At 39.6% G+C, this 20178-nt stretch overlaps 1 protein-coding gene across 4 annotated transcripts in view; it reads left to right on the top strand.

Moving 5' to 3' along the window:
- The window catches only part of Dpr12 (defective proboscis extension response 12), a 111661-nt gene that overhangs the window by 4975 nt on the left and 86508 nt on the right, over positions 1 to 20178 (top strand). The window contains exon 1 of one of the 4 annotated variants that reach the window (XM_072006063.1): positions 6994 to 7110. The exons of 2 other annotated variants lie outside the window; for them this stretch is intronic. The gene's annotated coding sequence lies outside the window, so the exon portion shown is untranslated. Of the gene's footprint in view, positions 1 to 6993; positions 8322 to 20178 lie in introns of those variants that run through there. One more of the 4 variants, XM_072006061.1, reaches the window with a different exon arrangement.

Here is a 20178-nt window from a genome sequence, read left to right as displayed (position 1 = left end):
TAACGGTCACTCGAAACTGTTTATTTCAGCATTGTCAAAAATTCGGAACGTTACTTTTCCATCGTCCTCAAATAAGCAGCGTAAAAGTGAAATTTGTTACGTAGATAGCATCTGTTTCAAAGATTTATCAGTTATCTGTATCTTTGTATTTAACGAGTATTCATCCTTCTAACTACGACAATATATTCAAATATCCTGCTTTAGTTCTGGAGTAACATCTTGCGCTTCCTTACATAAAAATGCTCGCTCTTCGCCAAGGCAATACACGCGAATTCACGAATTGTTCCCGAAACGGTTGAAATCGCGAAATAATTTGCGGCCGATCCTTGCGGCCAGCCGGAAATTCCGGTGCTTACGGTCACGTCTGGCATACATAAGTACTGTTCTGAAACTGATTTGATTCACTTTACACTTAACAAATTAACAGCGTTGATTCACTGCTTTGTGGGAGGCTTCCAACATGGGATTTGCAGATAGTAGGTTACGCAAGCTCAGCATAGGGTTACGTGTCTCTCCTCCCGTCTTCACTCTGCCGCACTCTCTCTGTCTCTCTCTTTCACTCTGTCCCGTTCTCTAACCATTCGCTCTCCCTGTCTCGCACGTTGCCTCTCTTATTCTATTCATAAGTATGCGCGAATTAATTACGAGACCCTCTCATTTGCGTCAGTTATTATGAACTTCACCGTAAGACCATTACTGAATTACAGCTAGAGCGTGGAGTGGACTGCATGTGGCTCGATGCTCGCGCACCTCACGCGAGACAAAATCGAAAATGCATCTGTAAACAGTGGGGTCAGACTCGCTCATTTTTTACCAGTAGCCTCTTCTTCTTCCTGTTTTCTACCTCTATGCCCCTCTTTTTTTCCTCTCTCTCTCTCTCTCTCTCTCTCTCTCTCTCTCTCTCTCTCTCTCTTCGTTTTCTTCCCACTACGTGCGTTCAACTACTCGATGTTAATGTATGCGAAAAGTCTGAGAGCGATCGATCGATCGTTTCGCTCTATCTGCGTTCGACGTGCCTTTCCACGAGACAGCATCTCCCTTTCCTAGAGCGTGTTTACGACGAGATGCGTCTCGATCGTTAGATTTTACTGGAATGAGCGAGATCCATGGATAAGAGTAGAAACTCTGAATGGGAGTAAGGAAGATTCGTTCCTTTGGAGTTGAAATAGGCAGACGATGTGGCTGTTTATGCAGCATGTTACGGAACTATTAGGGTAATTCGAAAGAGGGTGATCCTGATCGGTCGAACGCAGTCTCACCATCTCTCGATCCAACGGATATTGTCGCAGAGTAGTTTTGTCGATGTTCGCATGTTAGGTAACCAACAATGATTCATTGAATGATAAGGTTTTTTTCTTTGAAAATTATCTTTTTAGAATTGAAGAGTGTTGAGGTTATTAGGTGTATGTAAATACAAAGGAACGTGTGGATAAATTGTAAGGTAGAAAATATATATATTTTGAATATTAAAGTGTAAGTACAAAGTTCGGAATATAATATGAGCTGATCCAGATCCGCACGCTAGTAGTATTACCCTATGACTGAAAACCCTGAAGCCGATGTCGCCTATCTACTGTTTATGGTTTGCCTTCGACACAGTCTTTTGTCTATACGCTGTCGATGGCTTCAGTGCTTGAGAAAACCAAAGATGTAGAGTTTTCTTAGAGGCGATGACCACTTCAACAAAGAGTTTTATTTATAAATTAGTTAATAGTTTTACAAAAATCCTTCTAACATTTTTAATTCTTCTTTGATGCATTCCAATTTTTTTTCAACAAAATATTCATCGTGTTACGGAATTGCTACGATTGTATCTGTAATTATATCGCACAAGGGTTATTTCCAATTAAATCACGTAATTATATGGACATCACGACGGAAGTTGTTTTATAAAACCGGTTACTCCTCATTTGATAATAAATCAACGCATACGTCGTGAACCTAATTTCCGATTATTAGGTTGCGTTGTTATCTGAAAAGTCGAGAAATTTAAACGTAGTTTTTATTATTTTACGCTTTACGAATTTACTCTGTCTAATTTTTCGCCTACAATCATTCCCCATGCAATTATTACATAACTATTTCGATAACACAGGCATCGCAGAAAAAATACCGAAACGAAGTTGAAACGACAGCTAATTATCGTTCCTCTTTCCCATTTTTTCTTCCATAACTCGGACATTCGGTGGTTTAGCTGGTTCGCGGTTCAGGTTGACCGTACGTTTTGAAATCATTTGCAATCAAAAGCGAACACGGACCAGTGACGGCGTCGGTTCGTTAATGCAGACGCGTTTTCGCCGATTTACTGACACATTCCGCCAGTGGTGGCGGATTGTACCCTGACCTGATTCTACTTTCGAATCTATCTTTAAATCTCTCGGCTGCGCGTACCACGCTCGGGGGATGTTCGCGTATCTGGCCCGTGCTAACGAACCCCCGGCAAGAAGACAGCTATATCACCCGGTTCATCCAATTTCCTTCTCCCTACGCTTTTCTCTTCCTCTCTTTTCCTCCCCTTCTCGGTTACAAGAGGTTTAAATAGTTTGAATGTGAAGAAATTTAAAAGACATTTAAGTTTTCTGGAATCGCGTATCGCGACTTGCTTGTTCGTTAGATTTCGCGCCTCGACGAACTCGAGGTTTCACGATTTTTCCACCATTCGTTGATGTGGAATGGACTGATGAACACGCGTACGGAACATCGAATTCGACTACAGCTATGCAAAAATTGATTTCGGCCTCGGACATAAAAGTGGCGTCCTCCGTTCCCATTCTCTTCTCTTCTTCGTGCTCCTTTTTTTTCTAGTTTATTTTTTTAAATCGTTATTCCGTCTCGACAAAATACATACAAAAAATGGCATTTCATTTGCCAGGAAATAAATTCCCCAATTTTCGCGTGTATTTCAATTTTCAAGGAGGTCGCGAGCACGTGTACGCGTTATTCGTTCGATCAATGTATTCCATTATAATGCGAACAAAAGGATCGTCGCGCGTCGAGGTAAATTGAAACACCGTCGCGGGTATGTCGCCTTTCCATTTCAATCTTGTCTTTCGACGTTCCTTTAATTGCTACTTACAATTAGTTGTCGAAACCGCGACAGCCATGGATGACCAACTTTCCTTTCTGCTAGACGAAGTAAAATCTTTTGAGCTGATAAATGTAGAGGTACGTATCTTGTATCTATGATCGATGGCAATGTACGTACTGTGAAAACGTTTTCGTATATTTCGCAGAAAATACTCGGTTCCGAGGAATTAAATAAGAAAATGAAAAAGATTAAACCTCTGTGTTTCTAGCCTCATGAAACGTTTTATCGTATCTATTAGGTTGTCCGAAAAGTTTCTTTCATTTCATAAGGTGATAATAGATGAACAACAATTTCTGTTTTATATTATTTTATTGAATTAGACGTGATCAGTTTTGTTCTATTTCTATTATTATATTCGTGCGTAATTCAATGAACTAATATAAAACAAAAAACATTATGCGTCTATTATTTTCTTATAAAACGAAAGAAACATTTCGGACAACGTAATACTTCTTATTTAATAGGTTTAAAGGTCCTTCGTAATGTCACTAGATATATGCATCTTCGAAGCTAATGGAAACATTCCACCTTGATCAAGTTTTGATACATAATAATCGATTTTACTTGCTAGAAGTAAATTGGAACGTAGAACGGTGTAAGGTTAAGAGAAGAATACGAAACTGTTTACGATGTGGCAGTGAAACGAATTGAATGAGTTGTAAAAAGTAGGTATCTTATGTTACATCTTTCGCGCGTAGAATAACACGGGAAATCAATTTATGCGGAAGAAAATCGTAAGGTTCCATTGCAAAAGTATACTTACACATTGTAACCGTATCAGCGTATCTGCGAAGAAGAAGTTACAAAGCAGGATGACCTTTTCGTATTTCGATTAAGATAGTTATAATTCATTTGCTACAATTATTCTACATATTTGTAGAAATTAAATTAAGGTACGACTTGTTCTTTGAGGATCAAATGTCAATTGTAATAATAACATTTTCCAAATCCGTATAAATTTACTAGAGGAGTGACGCGACGAAGGAACGTAACTCTTGAACGTAATTGGAAAATCGATTTGAAATAGACAGTTCGAAGTAGAAACTTATTAACTACTCGGTTATTTAGTAATGAAAAGTTTTTGTTCCCTCTCCAATTTTACTGATAGTCTTTGCTTTGAAATTCTCTGAAATAGAATATTGTTTACTATTAAACAAGAAAAAATGCCACTACGATTTAAATACTATAATTTTATATAGTATAAATAATTAACTGCCATCCTCGTAAATAGCTCGCTTTGAGAGTTGATATTTATTTATAGATATTTCAAAATTGAGGATTTTCGAGATGTTTCGCTAATTTATCACCGGTGATACTGTGTCTGTAATTCTAATTACTATACGCGTTAATAACTTTTATCCAACAACGGTATTAAATCGATCGATCGTTGGCGGTTCTGATTTCGGAGAAAAGCGACTCATAACGACACCAGGAACACCGTCAACGTCAGAAAACGATTGTTCGGTGTACGAGAACCTCAAAGAAAATTGTAAGAAATAATTGTGTCAGTCAATTGAACGAATTATCGATACAGTTCCGGTATACGTAACGAAGAAACCGTTTTAAGAGAAAGAGAGCAGGTACATAATTCTCCTCCGATGGTTCTAATCATTTACCCGGCATCCTTTTCTTTCCATCGTTCGTTCCGTTCAACGATGTAGTAGTACTTAACCCTGTCCCTTCATCTGCTCTTTTCAGTTTTGAAATTTTCATCCTATACAACCTACGTACGGAACTTACGCTTCTCGAGTACGAAGCTCTCGTTAGAGAGATCGACGAATGGATCAGAGCTTCGAAATGGAACGGAATTATGAACTGATCGTGGATCTTCCTCGTCCCTATTATTTATTCAGTATTGGTACATATCTGTACGCTGCTTGGACTTGAATATTTTATAGAAAGCATTGGCCGTGTCGGCGCTTCTCGTGGTATGATACGAAGGCTGGATGCGCGTTGACGATCGAACGAATCGTAAAATCGATGAGAAACGAGCGTGAAGGTATCGAGGAAAGACCTTTTTTACCGGATTGGCGAAACCACCAGATCAGGCTTGGCCAAGTCGAGAAAGGGAAGCACCGATGGCGTGGTTTGTTACGCTGCTATTTTCTTCACTTCTCTTCTTTTCTCTTCTTCGTCTATACCCGTCGGGATCGGCCGTCTTAATTAACGAACGATTTTTGCGGAGGTCAACCGAGTGAATAGGATACCGTCGAGACTTCGGAATCGGACATTATATTATACGAAATCGATGGATTCGCTTCGTCAAAGAAACCGAGGCTTTTCTGACTCCTGGTTAATTTTATAGTTTGGCCATTCATCGCCTTCTCATCCCTCCCTCCCTCCTTTCTCTACTTTTGAATAAGGAACACGACGGTCAGACGAATTCGTTTTACTTGCAATTAACTTGAAAAACTTCCGGTGCATGGCAAACGCATTCACGAGCACCGATTAAAACGTTACGCTAGCTGGTTTAATAAGAACAAATTTGAACTTGGAAGTCCGGCACGAAATTTCATAATACTTGAATTACATACGCTTTTCTGATTTTTCTTCGCTTCTTTTCCTTTTGCCTGGAGACGCGTACGAAATAACTAAAGTACTAACATTTTCACGAAGCGAAGCCCTGATTTCCATCGGAAAATGAACGCTCGAGGTTTTATACGCGATTAAAACTACCCTCGAGACGCGGATTCTTTAAACCGTTGCACGCTATTCCTTGGTCCGCCTGGTATCTCGTTTCATCCATCATCATTATCCATCATCTCGCTTTCTCCTAGTTAGGACGTCAAACACCGAGGCCGAAACTTCTGGCCGTTTCCCCTACCATGATCCAGATTCCGGCTCGAAAAGATTTTCAATCGTAACCGACATTCCATCATCCTCAAACGCATCACGACCAACGGTCTGCAGGTGTGGACACCGGCTACGAGTAAAACGGTTGCTCCTCTCCTCCAACCTCATTGTTCCATTCTCTCACCCCCTCCCTTGGTACAGCCACCCTTTTTCTCCCTACTCCCGTAGGTTCGTCGTCGTGTACTTCTCATTCTGTTCACCGAGTGGCCCCCTCTTCTCCTCTCTTTCTCACATCGAAAGTGGACACATGCTTGGCCCTAGTCACCGTCCCTACGAATTCCAGGGATCAATGCGTCGGTGCACCAAAACGCCTGCGCCACCCCCTTGAACCCCACCACACCCACACAACCGCTTAGCCGAGCAGCAGCAGCACCAGCACCAGCAAGCACCAGCACCAGCAGCACCACCATCAGCACCAGCACCAGCAGCGCAGCAGCGACAACGGTGGCGACGACGACGGTGGAGGCGGCGGTGGCAGCGGCGGCGGCGGCGGCGGCGATAGTAGTGGTGGTGGTTGCTAGTGGTAGTGGTGGCGGCGTCGGCGGCGGTGGTCGTGGTGGTGGTGGCAGTAGTGGCGGCGGCACGAATAACTTGTACCAATACAACATCCACCGTTGGTGGAATACGAATATACGTAAAAGTACATAGACCCCAGGACTTTGACGGTGTCTGTCGTAGTACTGCTGGTGTGTATAAGACGGACTCTCCTCTCTGACCTGGTGTCGCACGTCTGTGTTCCATCCCTTGGTCATGTGAATTTCCACGAAGCGGGAAGAGTGGAAATTCTCTCTCTCTCTCTCTCACACACACACGCACACACACACACACACACACACACATTCTTTCTCTCTCTCTCTCACACACACACATTCTTTCTCTCTCTCTCTCTCTCTTTCCCCCTATTGCACGACAGAGTAGAGGCAAGAGAACTTTCTACCTTCTCCAACGTTTCACCCCTACTATCAAACAACCCTCTTCTCCCTCTTCGAGCGGTCTCTCCTACAACGGCGAGAGGGCGCTCCCCTCTCTTTCGACGTGCGCGGTACCCGAGCCTCGGAAATTCTGAAAGCGGTTCGCGCCTGTGCAACTCGCGCGGGGGTGGCAGGGGACCGAAAATCGAGGTGAAAGGAAACTCCGCGGATCCGGCCTAAGGGTCTCTCCTAGGGCTGGTGCGTATTCGGTTCTGGGTAGAATTTTTCGACGTGCGTCGTTGAGTAACGACGTGTACTCGCCTGATTAAAAGAAACACCTGCGTTCGTTCGTCATCGACGAGGAGGGACGGATCATAAAATAGCAAAGTACGAACGCGTCGCGTTGCCGCGTCTCTGGCCCCGTTACTTGATTCGCGAGTACGCGTAAACACGCACACAGGTACGCGCTTAGTCGCGTTCGTTGTGGGCAAATCGGTGTGTGACCACAGTGACACATCACGATACATTGGGATTTACATATCTCATCCGTGGCTCGTTCGGTTCTTCCTCCGTTTTTCGCGACCCTATAGTGTGTGTGTGCTTGACCCGAGGACGTCGTCGCGCGAGAGATAAGCTCTTCTCGCGACGCTGAACAACGAACAACGAACCGAAGGACGAACGAGTGGAGAAAGAGAGAGAGAGAGAGAGATAAAGAGAGAACATTTACACGAAACCTCTGATAACCCAACGACGACTACGGCGGTGGAATCGTTCGATCGCTGTGGTGGTGGTTTCTTCCTCGCGTGACACACTTTTGTCGTCAGAGAAGAGAAGCTCTTCTTCTTTGCCAGATTTAACGCGAATCAGGGAACACTAAGGTCGAGACTTGTTCGTCGACGTATATCCGTCAGTAAGTGCGAGAAATCCATCGTAAAATCCTCTCAGTGATAGTTTGCTTCTTCTGTGTATCGTGAATGTGCAGCTGTGTATCAGTGATCGTTTGGAAGAAAGGAAAAGTTTTTTCTTGGTGTTTTTGACTGAGAGAAAGGAACCGTTGTCGTTTCCTTCTTTCGTTTTTCTCTCATTCTCGTTGCTCGTTTCGGATAAATTACGTCACGGGAAGAGGCAACATCTGATCGTGATCGAGTGACTCCAGTAAAAATCGTGATTGTTGAGTGGTTACGCTGTGCCATTTGCGAACTTGCCAGGATTTTCCATTAAAGACCAGTGTGGATCGTAAGTCCCGAATACGGGGGTATCATGTATCCCCGATTGCAGCCCTCCTTTGAGGGTTAAATTCTCGCCGATTTCAACGTCTCGGCTTCGCCGTCTCGACTTAATCCTGCGCTACCGTGTAATTGTGTACTCTGGAACTAGACCGAACTACGTCTTCTTAAGGACTACCCGATTTCGGCGCAAAGAGCTGGTCCCACTGAGGACTAACCGTGTACCACATCCCCGCGCTGAAAGTGAGTCTCACCGCTTTGATGCTAACCTTTCGTGTGTTCCACCCTCTCGTCCAGTTGCTAGCTGAGTTTGCATCGCGTAGCTTTAAGACGCCTTGTACACCGTTCGAAACCGAATACCTCTGGATTTCTTTAGACCATCTTATGCATTCCGTTTTGTAATTCCGCTGCATGATGAGCCGATCGAGAAGAGGGTCCGTTACTTACGGTCTAACAAAGCGTACCATTTAATGACGTCGAAACTCGATAATCCGCGGCCGTGGATTTATTAAAATTTAATGAACCTCGTCGCGTATCGGGATACCGTATAGATGTTCCTTTTTTCTTCTTCCTTTTTTTCTTCCTATTTCTTGTTTCCTCTTCTTTTCTTTTTTATAAGTTCTCCCTCGAGTCAGCAACGAGATAACGGAACGCAGTTAATGGCATTTTAGAGTAAGACGAAGGAAATCCAATTTATCCGTCACTTTGTCGCGACTAAAATCCCGAAGGAAGTTCAACCGTGTCGACTGGTTTACAACGAATTCGATCAACAAAGCGAAACCTTATTTTGTGCAAGCCTCGTATGTTGGCGGATGATAATGCGTTTATCTTGCACGCTTTTAACGCGTGTATAGTTCTCGTACGGCTTTTGTAATCACACCGCCTTTTTTCCTTCTACTTAATTATCCGGAAACGTTCCGATTGAGATCGTAAACTTCGAGGTTTTATCCGTCGACGCTGTGAAACTTTTATTCGTAACAGAGGTACGATAGCCGTGTTATTACCATCCAGTAAGAAAGGGTTTTCTACTACCTCTTCCTTTCTTGAAAGATTTAGATAAAAAGTCGGAATTGTAAAAACTTCTTTCTAAAATTGGAGCTTAGTGTCGCATCAACTACAAGATTATTAACGACTTACTATAGGAAAATACCATGTATTATTAACCATGTACGAAATATTAATATTATATTAATGTTAAATTTCATCGAGTAACTTTGTTTCCCGAAATAGAGTTCCAAATCCTATAGAACAGATGTCTTACTTTTCTTTTTGACCGACTGTTTTTCACCGATAGGCTAGTAGGAAATTGTGAAAAATTCAGAAAAGTGTATTGCGAAGCTAGAACGTTCTACCGGCTATGCTTTAATATCCGACCCGCAAAAATCGCGCACTAGACAGAAACGTTGATCGTAGTTGATTACAGTATCGCAAGAGAGCGGGTAGTTTAATAATTCTGCAAAATTAATACGAGCAACGGTGAACCCTATGACGCTGTGTTTCCAGGATAATATTCAGCGAGGATCGTTGGAAATTTTTCAAGGGAAATACTCAACGAAAAGATCGTTGGTTGAAATCGCATGCAAATTCCTCCGCCGCTAATGAACTTTCTCCTGCTCTGCAACATATTCATTTCACACGCGCTAATTACACATAATTTTCTAAATGCAAATGCCCGCGAAAATCGTCGAATATATGCATTCGTGATTCAACTTGCGCTCAGAGACAAACGCGCGTTCATTCAATTTTGTCGTCCCTTGACTTTCGTCTTCGGAGTTGTTCAACAATTCGTTATTTATGCAAATCACCGTGGACCTTCGGCAGACTCGGCTAGGGGGAAGGAGAAAGAATTTCTCGAAGGCACAAAGGGATCGAGAAAATTGACGTACTGCCTCGGAAGATCCTTTTGCTTCGCAAAGTACAATCATGTATTCCATTTTCTAATTCGATATTCTTCGTCTTTTGTTACGTGGAAATCAAGTTTCTCGATGTTATCCTGAAACCGGGAACGCGTTCATCCTCATAAGCGGAAAATGTCGACCAAACGCGAGGGTCACTGCTTTGAAAGCGCCAATTTGAACATCATAGGAGAGGAGATACGATAAGTTCGCTTTAATTGATTTTTGGATGTTGAAATCGTTTGGCGACTGAAAAAGAGTACTTTAATACGACGTCGACGAAAAAAAGAATAAATTATTAGGTTCAAAGACGTAAAGTAGAGTTTAAAGACAGGTGATGCATATCCATGAAGTTTCGTGGAAATTGAGAGACATCAGTGAATATTTATGCATTTATGAAGAAGTTAAGTGTGCAAATGTCTACGGTATGTACATAATATGCAAAAAAAAAAAAAAAAGAAAATATCAAATATTCAAAATAAAGGACCAACTATCATAAAATATAAAGAGCGAAATCTCTGCTTAGATGCCATCTTTTTAGCGATGTTCATAAAAAATTTTGCATTTGCATAAAAAGACACACTTAATTCGAAAATGAAATAAAAACGCAATTTCGTTGAAACCGGATTCGTCGAAAACGTATTAAGTTTTTAAATTGAACCTCTATAAAAAAACGAAACGTCTAACTAACATTTTTTAATATTATCATGTTTCCAAAGTTAGCGAACGCTTGACGGAAACGTAAAAGTTCAAGAATATTTCTTGGAAATTGAAACACATTGTAAGATATTATCGATGAATCATGCCGTGCATAATTGATCTCGTTCGCGTTATTCTGTGCTAACTATAATCTGATGTAAGTAGAATAACGTTTCGCAGACGAACAGTCTGATTTTGTTCGTCAAATGGTGGCAATTTTAGCACGAATGACATAAAATTTTGATATGTCCCTGTAATCATATTTAACTAATGCTTAGTATGTCATACAGGTAATATAATTACTTCGTATAATTACTACAATTAATATAATTACTTCGATACTCATCTTTATACATTATGAACATAATACAATAATATAGTAAAGGTATATTCACTGACACATAATCAATATTCGTTTCTTAAATTCAAAAACGTATTTAAATGCGTTCGATATAAAAGTGGTTACTTATCCGCGTCAACTAATTTAGTTTCACGTTTAATCCTATAATCTAGCGTTATTTCAAAAAAGAGAGAACTATTTAGCACGTTTGTATCGCTTTTATACATTGTGTGTGACACGACAAATATTTCTGTTTTAAATGCTTTCCCGAAGAACATCGCTATTGCCATACTTAAGTGAACCATAGTATTTGACACAATCATCCGGCAAATATCATGCTTTACTACTACAAAAGGTATGATCGTAACTTCGCACGTAGAAGTTTGCAAATCACCAATCTGAACGAGTTCACAGTTGAATTTTTAGTGACCTTCATACATTTATGATAATAAAGCACGATATTTTCAAGAGATCGTATAAATGTAAAGTACATTTAACGTTACTACGGATAAATTGCCTTTGTACGTCTACGAGTACAAATTTTTCAATAGCTATTGTCTTAAAATATTTATGTGACATTGATTTATAAAAATTAACGAGTAAGTAATTACGTTTTATTGTTTCTGTCTTTTAACGTGCATTATTAAAATTTAATTATGCGGACATACCGAATTGAATATTTTTACATCTATTGAAGTACTTTTCGGTATGAAAGCTCGATTTTGTGCGTTCAAATAATTTTATAATTCAAATCATATTCATGTATCTAATTATACAGAGTTTTTAAAAGGTTATTTATTTGAATATAAAAAGTAAAACTACAAAAAGCAATTAACTCTTTTTGAAAATAATATTTGAAAATTCATTATCGCTATATTTTAAAGCACGTGAAAAATTGTACGATTGTCAGCTAAACTTTTGTTCGATATGTTGTACCGTTTCGTAAATATTTACGATGATTTGAGAATATTGTCGTCGTAATTTCTTTGAAAACGTGTTCCCATCCCTAGGGTTATCTGTTCACCGAGACAAAGAATGGTTTCGTTATTAGCGTCACTCAAACTACATTTCTACAATTTCCTCCAGTTAAACAATACTTAAGCGTTAGATGGAATGTGACACTAGGTTTCTAGGGAACGAAGTTGACTCAGACACTTTTCTCGTGTTATAACCGCGTGAAAGCAACGTTATATTTACACGAAGCATCCCTCGAAACGACCACAAGAAGCGCAAAGGGATCGAGAAAGGGATAAAAAGAATAAATCTTGACCGATCGATAGGGCACTTAACCTGTTTAGCGCAATTAATCGCATTGCGGGAAATGAATCTGTAACAACGTTTATCGGAACGAGCGGGTTAAAAGTTACGTATTACGATGGTGCAGAAGATTCAAGGGAATCGAGAACGCGTGAAGGATTTCTCTTTAATTCTTATCCGTTTCTTTTGTTAATTTGATACGTTGGGATAATTATAAAATTGCAATATCTATATTCCTCTCACGTACATCGTTTTGTTGTGAAATATGCGAACAATCTCGTATGTAAACGCAAAAAAATTTCTCTATTCTCAACGAATATTAAACGAAACAAATATTAAACGTGACTTGGAAATTTTCTCTCGTAACTGGAAAACAGAAAACACAGTATTCAATAATACAAATTCATGGAAAAGATTATAAAACTCAAGGGTCGCGTGAACACCACTAATTCGCCACTCGCGTGAACTAAAAGTCTTACTCTAGCGAGACACCTGAAAACAAGTCAATAATTCGACGTCTAATCGTTTCGTTTTATACGTGACGATACGGGACAATGATGGAAGGTGAAACGCCGGAAATTGACGTTTTCCGTTAAAATCGAGCTGATACCCCCCCGGAAGGCTCGTTTACGAGGCGTAATTATAAAACAGCTCGGACGCTCAAGGCCGTCGAGCTTGCCATAAATTCACACCCTACGATCGAGTAAAGCCTTCTTCTCGGCATGCGACGTGCCATTGATCATGGTAGATAGGTAACTTGCGTGGTCGAGGGTTCCGACGCTTCGTTCGACGTTAGTTACGTTAATTTCTACGAGGCGTCCCAGTTTTCCACGAGTTGGCTCCACTCTCTCTCTCTTTCTCTCTCTCTCTCTTTCTCTCTCTCTTTCTCTCTCACTTTGCTCTTCCAGCTATAGCCAATGCTGTCAGGAAATTACGGGACGTCGTTTGTGTTGTGTTGACAAGCGATCCTTCTCTTTGTTACGCCACCCTTTTTTTACACAACCACCCCCCATATGCTAGTGGATCTCTCAGCACCCCGTTTCATGCCTGTCCCCGTGTCATTAGTCTTCGTAGTCGAGTATCACGCTTAGTTTTACCCATCTTCTTTCTTTTATTCCTCTCTTCCTTTTCCCCTTTTCACTTTATATCTCTTTTCACCTCTTTGTATGTTTTCCTCCTTCTTTCTCCTTCCCCTCTGTCTGACTGCTGTTGAACGAGTCGATTGCCAAGCTGTCCAGATTGAATGCGAATCGGATATTTATTAATACGACCGCGACGACAGATGCCCCCGTCTCCCGGAAGTCTTAATCGTCCCGACCATCCCAAGCGTGTTGAATTCGAACGTCATGCCATAGGGCCATAGGGGACTCAGATAACGCCACTGGCTGTGCGTGTGTGCGGTCGAGGGGTGTTTACTGCTGGAAGCTACGAAAGGGATTAAGAACTTATGACACTCGAGAACGGCGCTTTTGCCTGACCTCCGCCAGGGTAAACATTTTCTCGCGGGATCATCGAAACGAATCGGGCGCCAGTTAAATTTAATTCATCCGGGACTAGAGTCTTTGTGTTTGTCTTCTGCACCGTGTATACATATCGCACATAGGTTTCGTTTAATAGAAAATAAATTAATTCCTTCGTATTCACCGACCTCTCACGTTTAATGTGTTTGATTTTCAGTGCGTTCGTTTAGTTAGAAGAGTGACTAGGCGAAGCAAATTTTTCCGGAAATCGGTTTAAAATAAAACGTTATTAAGGTTATCGCTCATTTAATAACAAAGAAGCTTGTCTTTCATTTCACACTTAAATAGTAGTGTTTACGTTTTAATGTGTCAAAGAAAGTTGGAAAAATTGTTTGTCGTTAATGCGAGCAGTGAATATATGAATGTGAATACTTGAATAATGAATATGTATAGTATATAGATATATTGAATAATAAAACATATTATTGCTACGTATTTTAACAGATAATTCAGACTGATAAATCAGCCTTGTGATATTTGACGTGAAGAGATGATATTATTTCTAATTGATAGCTCGTCATTAATTTGTACACTTTGGTCAAATTCAAATGTTGTTACCACAAATCGATCAAATTGTTATGATTCTCGTGAACGGTAGTGGATATAATGCTGATAGGAAACCTATTAAGAAGATACTTGTCGTCTTATCTGCCCCTATTTTATCACCCTGAACGTAAAAGTTATCCCAAAAGTGTCAGAAGCTTGTCTATTTTACTGATAAAATAGCCGGGCCGACCTAAGTACTCCATGATGCCATAGAACCAACCTAAAGGACCAAATTCCTAAAACGTAGAATAAACCCAATTACATAAATCCCAAAAAGGATCCAAGAATCCCTGGCAGAACCAGTTAGAAATCAGAATCTTTACTAGCCAGTTCCTTCCGATTTCAAAAGGCCTACATCTCAAATAAATCTACGTATTATCAAACAGACTTGATTTTATTTAAATAATACTTGATTTTATTTTAATAATATTTAGAATAATTCTCAATGAGAATTGATTCTAAAATACACTCAAATAAAAAAAAAATTTGCTTAACCGATACAATTTTTTAGTACAATTTTCTTGACCTATACAATATCTTGCTACAATCTTTTTGATCGTCTGCATATTTTTAACTGCATATTTTGTGATCGGTTGGCTATTTTTTATTCGAATGTTGAATGTACTATAAAAGGATAAACAACGAAGAATCAGCTATTTTGTAAAAAATATCACATCAAAAAGAATCTTTTTGTTGCTCACGTTGTGAGTACGTTACACGAATGACATTGCATCGTGTTATACCTCGACCATAGATCAGGAAGGGTTAAGGACGTTCCCGCGTGCGGCTTTGAATGAACTATAAGTTTCATTGACTGTACAATTCTTAGCTAACAACTAGGGGTAGAATAACGGTGAATGAAAATGAATAAAATAAGAAGACAGAATAGGAAAGCCTTTGACTACGTGCATCTAAGTGAAATCGTTTAAACAGTATCGTTAAAAGACTCGATCGCAAAGTATATCTTACAGTCCATGTTTATCATACGTAATGATAATGGGTATAGTTCGATGATGTTATACGTCGATATGTCGCTTTTAGACCATTGTGATTAGAATCGTGGAAATTACAGGGATATTCGTAAAATGTTCTTGAAATATTCGAGAAATGAATTCGGAAGAGAAAGGAACAGAGGGGATAAAGAGTCACTGGAATCTAAAGCAATTATCGTTTGAAATTAGTATATTGACGCGATAATTTGATGGATAAAAATTTCGAATTAAAAAGGTCGAAATACCTCGGAAGAAAATTGAAACTGACGATGGCCACCTATTATTATAATGGACACAGGACGAATAGAAGCGGCAAAGTTTTTCTTCTTTTCTCTAGCTTCCCTTCGCTCTATCTCTTTTTCTCATAAAGGCAAGGGGTGAGAAACGCGAAGCTCGCCTGGCATTTTGACGGGTCGATGAAAAAACGAAGCGGCGAACAACAAGATAAATCGGCTTGTTAAAAAAAGTACCGGGAGGAAATTTCTACAGCAAGTGAACTTTAAACGTATTATTAGTTCGCCGTCGAATATCGCGCTCAGAAGTTATGCAAATAACAATGAGTAGGATTCTGAATTATCTCTGTATGTGTGCGCACGTATACGCACAAACTCATCTTTTATAATTAATGATTTCTTTAATAACCCGCCAGGGATTTCAATTCTTCTTTTTTCCTTTTTATATTTTCCCCTCCTATTTTCTCTACATCCTCTCTTTCACTCTTTATATATTCTTTTTTCTTTTTTTTTTTAATAATATCACGCATTTCACGAGAAAGCTTCCATAATATCTCGCCAACGAGCTCTTAGCTAACGAATTGAGTGTTATTAAAAAATTTAAAGCATCGAAGAGCATCCCTGTTTCCTTCTTTTCTATTTTTCCTTTTTTTTTTCTTTTTTCAATTCTATTAAGTTTACGCTGCTCTGAATGCAGGTAGAGTGATAGATTACATGGAGAAGGTTCTGCTTTGAATGTAGCAGGATATGTTAATGCGAATGGTAAACAGATATACCAGGGATAAACAGGCCTCCATTGATCCGTGGGAGCAGGGTGCCAATGAACTTTACTCTGACGATGAATCGTTTAATGATATTCCCAGGCCATTACAGGCAATCATTGCAAGAGTCGAGCGTGAAATTTACAAGGTTTCATTAGGGCCGCCGGAACTCGCTGAACATACAACATCAGACCGCTAATAATCAAATTAACCGACCCGTTTTAAATTCCCTAATACACGATATTCTCGAAAATTGCACGCTTTCACACGGTTTAATCGACACTTGATCGGTGGGTATGTACGTACGTCAATTTCACCGTCGCGATTTCCACCAGGGAACGGCAAGTGGCAACGAGAAATGAAAAAAAAAAAAAAAAGAAAAACAAAAGAATGAAGAGGAAACGCGAATCATCTGCGTGACTCGTTTAATATCTGTTGAAGATGAAGAAACAAGCTGAGCCAGCGAAATGCGCTTTTAAATAACTTTTCAACCGAGCAGCCTCGTTACCGTAGAGTTGAATAAATGCTATTGCCCTGCGCGTATTAATGCGAGAGTTACTTGAACGTATTGTTACGACGTATCATTCGAAACGGTTCACTATAACGTTACAACCTCTCGCTTATTTTCACGATAAACCGTGCTACAACTTCCAACGTCAGATTCCGTGGTTTTAACTTGGGTGCACTTGTTTCGCGATAACTACATCTTCCCTTTTCGAAATTTTCAAAAGATCTCAACGACCCGTTACACCGAACCGAAGAAGACAATACGTATAAAGATAGAAAAGCGAAAGAGTAAAGAAGAAAAATTGGAAATTTATTTCTCCAAGCTATTCGTGGGAAATCGTCGGTGTCTCTCTCGCGAAAACTTAAATCACATTAAACCAAGCTTTTAGTATTGGTAGTACAGTAACTATCCAGGAATTGTCTATATATTATCGTCATTGGTTTGGTCCAAGAAATCGACTAAAACCATCGAACCCAGGCTAATGTCGGGGAGAATGGTTGATTCCAAGGCGAAGGCAAAGAAGCTCGACTGTTTCCGGGGAACAATGCGATTTCCCATTGTCGAGATCCCTCTTTTCTGGGCTGGCTGGCTGGCTGGCTGGCTGGCTGCTGCCGGACGTGATCGATCGTACTCGTCACGATCCCAGGGCCGGCATAATGAAATTTATCAGGTCGATCGCGGCCAGAAACGTTGCATGTCAGCGACATCGGCCGGGGTAACGAAGGGCGCGGCGTGGTCTGCGTGAGACCATTAACCGAGAATTTCATGATACGCTTCATTGCACTAATCCAATTTAATTAGAACGGCTCGGATAATAAGCCTGTAACGACACACTTTGCTCATTAATAACGATCAGACGCTACGGCCACGGAGCTTGCCCGGCTCGCTGAGAGTCATCCGACGTTTTATCGTTCATCGTCTGTCTTCCTTATCGCATATATCTTCCACGATGTAATGTACACTCGAGGATTGTGTAATCCGGCTGGAATCTTTGCTCTTTTCCACCTGGATTTCAACGATTCGCCAAGCTCGCTCAGGGTGTACGTGGAGATCAGAGATTATAGAAAAGCGGGGAATGTACACAGGCCGATTTGAAGGTACAAATAAATGAAAGAAGGATGAAGGGTGTAGAGTGGTAAAAGGAATACTTCTTGTTTTGGTAACGTGTTCATCGCAGATCCGAGTTAATATGCTCCTTTAAGAGACGTATATAGTATGGACTTAAATGCGAGATACGAAGTAAATGAAGTTTGCTAGCATAAAGTTTCTTTTACGATTGAAATAATAATTCTCCGATTTTGAAAATTGTTTATATATGTCATTTGCCATTAGATCATGCTTTGTCGTTAAATAGTATAAGTTTGTTAGATGAAAGAACATCATTCGGCGAACTTTCATCTTAGAAAATTGTTAGTTTGCTTTTGGAGTAAATTTTTGCAGATATCGAAAAATTGATGATTTTTTGCACGCGTGTAGCTCTTATACTTTACGGTCATATAGAAACAGGTGTTACGTGAAAATGACTTGTTAACATGTAGCATCGTATTTAACGAAAATCCGAGTTTCAGCGAATATATTAATATATGCTTGAATTTACTTTATCCTTAGTGACAAAGCTTTAAGCACGAAGGATTAAGACGCCTACAGACAAGCAATTAGCCATGCGTAAGCCGTTTCTTCGAGGCAGATTATTGTTCGTCGATAGAATCCTCCTGGCTTACGTTTTATCGTTAAAAATAGCGTAATTGGGCACACATATATAGACAAGAATATTCTTTTCGACAGCCATTATTATCCTATGCGTTGCTCATTTATAATCGTATGACTAATACCTCTATATAGCGAATAATGAAAAAGAAACGAACCAATGAAAATAATTAAGATGGAACGACAACGGAAAGATATTTATTTTTCACGGCACCATTGTATTTTATTTCCATTGTTATACCACACAACAATCGATCTGTTTACACCAAAAACTAGTCTCTAGCTTCCGCATGAGAAAGAAAAACTCCAATCAACTATTACAGCATGTTTTCATATAAAACAAAATTCCAGTTATAGAGGCATTGCTTCTTTAAAAGGGTTTGGAGATACAGTAGCGAGGTTGTAAATTGGGAGAGGCTTATTAAATTTTCATAAATTCGACTAACTGTATTATGAAAACTTTGTTTCTATTTTCCGTTTTCTATGATAAATTACTTGCACTTTAAAGCACTATAAATATAGAACGGTTTTGAAATTTGTATTTTCAGCAATAAATTACAAACTAAATTAAGTCGAACTCGATATAAGAACTTCTTCCATTTGCAAGATACGATTGCCATTGTAGAATATCCCGTAATTCCTGATACAAATAGGATTAGGCAGATTTTATGTCTCAAAATAAGACGAAAATTACATTGGGATGTCTTATTTTTTAGAGTGACAAGTTAAAAAATTGCTCGAGTAAATGTGCATTTGGCTAATTATTAACTAAACGCGTTGAAACACTATTTTTGCAAAACGGAAGCTTAAACGACAAACCTTATCCTACATTTTTCATATTTTTATATTTAGAATATCCTTCTATCAATTTTATACTCCTGTCTATTTGCAAATTAAATTAATTCACGTGTACTTGTGAAATTTTCAAATTTAATTTTCTCGAAAATTAAGCCTCCAATATTGATTCTCTATACTTTATTTCGGCTTATTTTATACCATAGAATCTGTCTCTCACCCCATTTGTACCATGAATCATGCGATACTCTGTATACTCAACAACTTCGTGAAGGGTCGGAGAGCGCAATGGTGCGAATGTTGTCTTCATCAGGAACCCGAGAACTCATTGATACTACGCATAGGCGGGGATCAACTTTCTGATTCGGAAACACATTAATGGAAAACTTATACCTGTATCAAATTCATTCCAATACACCGTAAGAGTTGCGTTATATAATATAAAAACACATGTGTACGTAAAAAGAACCGATGGGACAAAAAATGTCAGTCAAAAAGAAAAGAGATAAAATTAGATTTAAAAACCAGAAAGACTGCAAACAGGCTAACTGCACGTAATTGATCCGATTCGAACGAAATTGATGGATGGGATACGAAAAATGGTTGGAAAGCAGAAAAAGTGGGATGATATTATATAATGACATATAACCATTGGAGAAACGAGACAAAAAGTGATATCCGACTGCGGTGAATTGATATTATTTGCTGACAAAATTGCAGCATTTTTCAAATGTTTCGTTTTAGCCCGGCACGTGTCGAATAAACAATGCCCGTTTCGAAACATTTTAAAAGCAATGTCAACTCATTTGTCCCAGCCAAATGACATTTTCGTTTAAACATTAAAAAA

The sequence above is a fragment of the Bombus fervidus genome, chromosome 6 (genome assembly GCF_041682495.2).
Source record: "Bombus fervidus isolate BK054 chromosome 6, iyBomFerv1, whole genome shotgun sequence".
NCBI lineage: Eukaryota > Metazoa > Arthropoda > Insecta > Hymenoptera > Apidae > Bombus > Bombus fervidus.
The sequence above is the reverse complement of the archived record's forward strand: the minus strand, read 5'-3'. Positions and strand labels throughout refer to the sequence as shown.